Genomic DNA, 7,810 nt, shown 5'->3' on the forward strand with positions numbered 1-7,810 from the left:
GTACGCCATAAAACCCCATTCGCCGGGTTCGAACGGAGCGCCCCGGTACATTCCTTGCCAGCACTGTTGCCCACCTCGTTCGATTGCGCTCGCTCACGGTTCATCGTCATTATCGCAATCGTATCATTCACTGGTCCGTGTCATGCAATTCCAATTCTTCACCGGACTAACTTCGGTGCGGGTTCGGAATGAGCGCCGGGTTCGCGTCACACCGCACCGCATCCCAGCGCACACGCGGTAATCGAGTTAGAGTTTTGGGCTGCCAAAAGCGAGCTTACCATTTTCTTGTGCCAAAACTCTGATTAGACTTTTGCTCGAAATTAATGGTAAAACCGGTAAGCCGGAGGTTAAATCTATTCCAACCCTCCACCAGGCGTGGCGCGTTTCCTGTTCCAGCACCTTCTACTATTCATCTCAATTGAGAAATCTTAAAGACCCGCGCCGCTCGAACTAGATCACCACTACTGGGACGCAACGGTGTTCTATTTTGACAGCCGGTTTCTAACGGCCCTAGCTTATTTCTAGCTCCAGATTTCATAAAAATAGATTTAATTTTCCGGCCCGTTTCCTTCAACTGGTACGCTACGGTTCCAGCGAAAGCTTTCACCACCCCGAGAAGTGCTAGAACCTTGTAACGGTGTTTGTTACTAGATGTCAACGTTGTCATCACGAACACGAATCCAATCCGTGAACCATCCTTGGACATTGGCAGGCCTCGGTCGGTGCAACAGTTTGCGAGAAATCGGAATCTGTCTTACAGCCTGCAGAGTTCTCTTTTCCCGAGTTGGTCTCTTTTTCACCCGAAACCCGCCTTTTTGTTCCGTCACTAAACTCTCGCTCTCGCGCCACAGTCAACCTTTTCGGTTGTCTCTCCGTTAGGCAGGTGTTTCCATGTATCATGCCTAACTTGTATTCATCTCCGTTGACAGTTTATCGTCGACGACTCGATTCGCTGGATAGCGTATGTCTGTCCTTTTTACATCTGTAGTGGTGAGGTTATACATAAACTCCATTTATCAATGGGATGCTTCAGTGTATTTGAGTCTCAATCTTTCGTTTGCTTAAGGATGAGTCAAGGATTTTACATAGCCGTCTTAATGTAATAATTACTGTATCACATCTTCCAAGATATATCTTGATTCCCTTACTAACCGTAAATAACGTTCCAAAGTCCTCCCGACTTTTCCGCCCTTAATTTCATGGAAATAGCATCAACATTCCCAGACGACCGTGCCCCACTGTCGCATGCCAACAAATTCCAATCAATCGTATTGACAACATACTGATGGAAGACAAATATTTTGACTGCCAAATTTGCTTACCCAGTGCACATCTACGCTCCGAATGTTGAAAAGTCACTGACGTGTTGTTTCAACGCAGCCGACCCGGGACGGCGAAAATCTTTAACAGCAACAAACAACATACCCAGACGGTGTGGATTAAACCTTTTTTGCTTTTGTACAGGAACCTTTTCCCAAACTTCTGAGTGTGTGTGTATGTGTTCTTTCTGGTCGAAATAACTGTTGAGCTGCTTTTCACGCGCTATGAAACTCCCAAAAAACGCCCGAATCATTGTGCAATCATAAGAACCGAGAAGAAAAACCCCAAACAGCTCTGCCTATTTGTTTGATGTACCCCAAAACACAAAGCATTTGATCGTTCGGTACGGATTGATTACATCCATCATGCATTGCAAGTAAATCAGTGTACGCTGTGTGTCTCCGCTAATTGGACAGTAGCGTCATAAATCTCGGCGCGAGTGCAGGAGTGCGTACTGAACCCCGCACCGATATTGTCCCAGCTTGACGGATTGGCGACACTCGCCGATGCCATTATTCATCGCCCATCGCTTGCTTGCGTTGACGGACGACGGTTTCTAAAGTGCGGCAACTCGCGCACAGCCGGAACAAAATGAAAACATATGCAGATCAAAATTTCTATTCTTATACGCTCCCGTGCACTTGCCCAAACCAACCGAAATGGGTGTGTTGCATGATAATACAATTATTTGCCCCTCATAAACATCAACCACACCTTCGCTATCTTTCTTGAATAGTGGTGGCTTATTAAGCCTTTAGTAAACCTTTATTAAGGTTCACATATCAATAAATATCATTGGTTTCTGTGGATCTCCTGGTTGAAATATCAACTAAAGCCTATTATTTCCTTTTATCTTTGCCATACTGATTTCTATTGATCATTGGCGTTATTGATAACAGAAAACATCTGGAAAACAAGCCCCGTGTTAATAACCTTAAAAGCCAAAGTTCACACACCTTCACATTACGTGGCACAAATAGTTTATCGGATGAAACTGGGACGGCACAGAAAAACTTACAACTCCATCCCAATACGTACACATTCTTGTACCGGAAAAGTTGCTTCCGGAACGTGGAAAAATAATAACCGTTTCCTTGGCCAGATGCCACACACCAACCAACGGCAAACAACGGACTGCAATCAGCTGCAAACGATCGTTTTATCATCAGCCTGACAGTTCGACGATTGTTTATCGCCACACAAAACGGAAACTTCACACCATTTTTTTTGCCACCTTCCCTATCGTGTCACGGCCCTTCCTCTAGGGTGGCGTCCTTACTCCCCGCAACGCTCCTTTTATCGACTTTGCAGAAATTCTCTTCCCAGGTCGCATAACCACCATCGCCGTTCGGCTTCCACTGCCTCTTTCTCTCTCCCTCCCTCGCTTCCATTCCTTTTGCGCAATCCGGAGCACGTCTGTACAGTGTGGACTTTACTATAAATAAACTTTTCGCTTTTAATAATTATTGTCTGCCGCCGCGGGACGCCCGACTGGCGAGTCTAACTTTAGTCAGACACACACTCAACGTGTCCCGAGCGCGTGCTCTTTCGCGGCGTGGTACGGGTTCCATCTTCGCGCCCGCCCTGGTCTAAGCGACTTTGTGCAGTGTGGTGTGTCGCGATCGCTAGTGGCTTGTCGCGTCTCGATTTGAGCATTCTAGCATTCGCGTCCGAGACGCACGGCCTTTGCTCTCCAACTGTGGTTTTTTTTTTTGTTACTTCATAGTACCCGGCGGGACGGTTCTAAGAGGTTCTGATTGGCGCCAGTATGTGAACTTCTTCAAATACTTATGTTTGCTTCTTTTTTTTGGATCACGCGTCATGCACGCATTTTCCACAGCCTGATTGTATTTTACACCAGATGCGCCTGTATATCATGTTTTATGTCCTACCGGTGTTGTTTGCACACAACATGGACTGTTTTTACTCAAGATTTTTTTTTTTGCCAGTAATAATTTCTATTCCCACAAATATAGGTGGAAGACCAGGTTTTTGCCTAACAGTCATATTGCTCCTGCATCGTGTCGTAACCGTGCCAAAACCACATGGGCCGTGTGTGTGTGTGCGGACAAACAGAATTCATTGCTATCTTGATTGTTATTTATTTATAAAACTTTCCTCTGGCGAAGCTGTACGGCTGATGCCCTTCTCCAATTGCGCACGATGCTCTCCCGCGACCGGTTCTTGTTACTTTTCAGCGATACATATATGATGGTGTTTATGTGTCGCTGTTTGACCGGCCTAAATGAAACGGTTTGGCAGGCTCGGATTGGGACATGAACCAGAGTGGGTTAATTAAAGTGGCACTCTATGGGCATTTAAGTACGTCAATCCATTCCGCATGTTGTAATCCACTGATCGGGTGGTCGATTATTTTGCTATTTTGCCGAGCATTCACTGTATTCTAGATGGAAGAGTCTCCGGGTATACAATTTATTCGTTTAATTTCCATATAATCTCAAACCAATCGAATGTAATCATAACAACCATTTTGTAAATTTCAAACCATAAATCTATCTAAAATTTAGTCAGTAACTAGAAAATTTAGTACTTTATTTACTTTGTATAAACTTTATTTAATTCGTATGCATCCCTAATACACACAGTTCCCCAAATTTATTTATTTCTAGCGCCTTACCTGCTTCATTAACGGCACGAGCGTTTTTTCGACTGATTTGATTTTTATATCGAGCATGAACTCATTTGTTGATGTACTGCCACCACTGACCGCATTATACCCACCGGCATCTAACATGGTACGAGATAATGCCATTTCTTTGCCTATTTTTTTTTTTAACAAACACTTGTACCATATGACTTATCGCACCACACGAAACATGGACATTAGGATTTTCCGCAATATTTTCAATCACCTTTCACTTTTTAACTAACCATTTTTTAAATCACACCTAGAATTGCTCTTTTTGTTGGCTTTTCGCGTAATTATCACTCCATCAATGCTGCACAAAACAGCACTTGATCACTCAAAGGTTACTTTCGGCAGGATAAAATTAATTCTCTTCTGCAAATAAACCGGTCGCCCGTTGAAGAAACAACACACAATGATACTTTTTTTCTACTTCTTCTATACGCTGTCACCGAATCAGATTCAATTTACGAGTATCTTCACCAACCACTGACACTGCCATCACTACTGTCACCACCATTGCCACCATCACCTCTCCCTTCAAGCAAGCAACATACAATCACTCACACACCCATACCGGGGGGTGGGGCGGAGGGCGATCTTCAAATGCAAAGATTTTCCACACGCGCGATTTTATCACCATTCAGAAATATCTCATTTTTCCCGCACTGCTGTCGGAAATAATTCGCTGCTTACGAAACGAATCTGAAAACTCTCATCGCGCACACCCGCCGTTTTCCACAACGGCCACCGTACGAAGAACGGATAGGCTCGCGGCGTACAGATTGGCTGGCATAAATCCGCTTCGTTAGAACGCTCCCGTTGTTTGCTCGGACCTGTCAAATGGACGGCTTAACACACACACCGATGCACGCACAAAACACCCCAATGCTCGATCACGCACACAGGCTGCGTGTGAAAAATCAATGGCCAGATGATATCTGACGGCCTTTCACACGCGATTTGCTTCTCTGTGCTGCTTCTACATGCTACAACAGCTAAGAGCACTGAATCGTATTGCTATAACCGTACTGGAAAACGCGATCTTCTGTATCATTAGATAATACCTACGGCGTTTGCGAGCTAACACAAATTGAATTGTCCTGCAACCATTCCGCAAGAATCATTGCTAAAACACACAAATACTTCCATCATTATCCACACAACACCAAACTATGCCACTTGTGCAGACGCTTCTGGCGGTAATCTGTCAAAACGCACTATTCTTTTCTTTGATCGTAATCGTTTTCCTGCTAGTCAGTTGCTCACACACACCCACGCACGTTTGTATGACATTTCGCTCCGCCTGCTCCGAGTGATCTTTGCCATGCACTGATCAGTAAGGACGTCTACTTCTTCACGCTCGCTCGCTTCACGCAACGCGCTCCAACTGACGTCTAGCACTGCACGATCGTGACTGAAATGGCGGGATTCGTGATCGGAAAACTCTCCCACGTTCGGAGAGGCCGATAAAAACTTGCTCTTCCATTCACCAAGATTTCTGTGCTGTGATCTTCCGAGAGCATCAACACTCCAATGTTGAAGCAATACTAAAAGTTGAGAGAAAATTGCGGAAAGAGAAGTAAAGAACGGATGTTTAAAAAAGCCGGCGTGATTCTTCTTCACAAAAACTGAAAAATAAACAATACTTTTACTTCCTTTTCCTACGTAATTTCGCTTCTTGAATTGTATTCGTTCTAAGACTATTTATTCGTGATAAAAAAAATCAACTCACCGTTGGGGAACGACATCGAACTCAACTAACACATTTTAATCGAACATTGACAGAAAATGTTCATTATATGAGACTGGCAATTCGTCAGTAATATGTACCACGACAATGCTTGACGTCAAAGGTATACGGTCGGTTCCATTCCTCCGCTAATAAAAAAAAGCTCTACCCTTTCTATCTGGAACAAGCTTCTTTTGGTCGAGCGCATCACAAAAAGGTGTCTCAAAAGACTTTTATTGATCTTAAATCCATAATTTGCTAGAATGCTGGTAAGAAGCTGGTTATTAAAAAGACAATGCTTTAAGAAAATACTATGCAACAATTTTTCACAATATTGCCTGATCTTTTTTTGTAATGCTGGTTACTTCATTGAATACCCAAAAGAATGCGAAATGGAGCAGCCTGGTACTTCTAAAATTAGATTTAAATATTTGAGTTAAGCTATTATAAAACATTATGCTATGTTTTCATGATACTTTTCACACCCATGCTATCTCTTGTTCGCATACTTGAACTTCAAATCATATAAGATTGTAAGAAATATTACGTTTAGTGTCATTACATAATGGAGCAGCCTGGTACTCCAACAATTGATCGTAATGTGAAGTAAACCTTTAACTGTTCCATCTAAACAAATGATACTGTAATCTATAAGTTTAAGGATCAACATACACACAAAAATTACATGCACAGTATGATTTCTCGATGATTCAATACAAATTAAACCGATGAATTACATATTAAATCTCCATTTTAATACCTTAACGTTCTAGTGCACTTGCAACAATATAGACCAAAATCTGTACCGGATAGCTTAATTGCTTTGCAGATCTCTGTTTAATAGCTTGGAAAAATTAAGTCAACACCACAATACGCTAATCTTCCTTTAAACTACACAGCACTACATCAAAATCGCCCTACATCGCCATAGCGGCAAGTGCGACGAGCAAACCCTTGCCGAGTGGCCAAGAATCGGTGTGCCGGCCACGGTTAATGGAACGCAAGCTAATTAGTTGGCTGAAGCGTAACGCGGAAGTGCCCATCAAGCGGATGGAAAAAGTTATCGCATGCAAAGCAGGGATTTTCGAACCCATTCCGTTGCCTGTGCCTGTATCCGTTCGCGTGATGTTCGTGAAAGCATCCGCTTGGTTGAACGCGAGACCGGCAGGATTATAAGGATTCACACTCGGCGATGCATCGCTGCGCAACGTCAATGCTCGGGAAGGGAAACTTTTCCCGATACACTATCGCAAACTCGGTCCCTCCCCCGTTCAACGGCATGATTGTACGAGCGCTTTTCTCATTTCCTACCAATCCCTTCTTTACCACCCCATTCCCCCACCGCCACTATTCGGTCCTCCATTAATGGTAACGACCATCGAACAAGCTCAGTACCGCTGCCATCCGACGCGGCTGCAAAAGTATGACGGACGGACCATTAATTATGCACAATAGCAGCAGTCATAAATTTTACATTCGTGTACAATAAATTATCCCCATCCTGGCCGGGCAGACTTCACCAATTTCTCAGACCCAGTCACGGTAAAAGCATCAAACGCACCCGAGCCAACTGCTATTTTCTTTCCATTTGCGTTAGAAAACATGTTGTTTCGTTTTGGGAAGGCGAGACAGTGATCCGTTTAGCCACGCATGGTGGCAGGAAAATGTGCAACTGCATCACTTTTCCATTATTCCGTTAATACGTAACTTTACAATCAGAATTGTCACGATTTATTAATCCGACACAACAATGCTTTCGCTGCATTAGCGGTCACTACTTGCACTGTAATGGACGGGTCTGTTTTCTATCACGCTTTACCTTATGTCGATACATCTGAAAACGAGTAACTTTGTAGTGAGTAGTAAAACCAGACGAATAATACAGGGTTCCGCTATAGGCATGGTATGAAAATGACATTTTTGATGATTAAATTTAATCAAAACCAAGCACAAGTATTTGTCATTATAAAATATACTTTAAAATATGTTTATGTACAACATTGGTTTAAAATTCTGTAAAACTTTGAAATTTACAGGGTTTTACAATAGATAGGAAATGGTGAACCAAACTTACTGAATCTCACGAACTCATATGAAAAACCAGGAAAGTA

This window comes from Anopheles marshallii, chromosome 2, assembly GCF_943734725.1.
Source record: "Anopheles marshallii chromosome 2, idAnoMarsDA_429_01, whole genome shotgun sequence".
Lineage (NCBI taxonomy): Eukaryota > Metazoa > Arthropoda > Insecta > Diptera > Culicidae > Anopheles > Anopheles marshallii.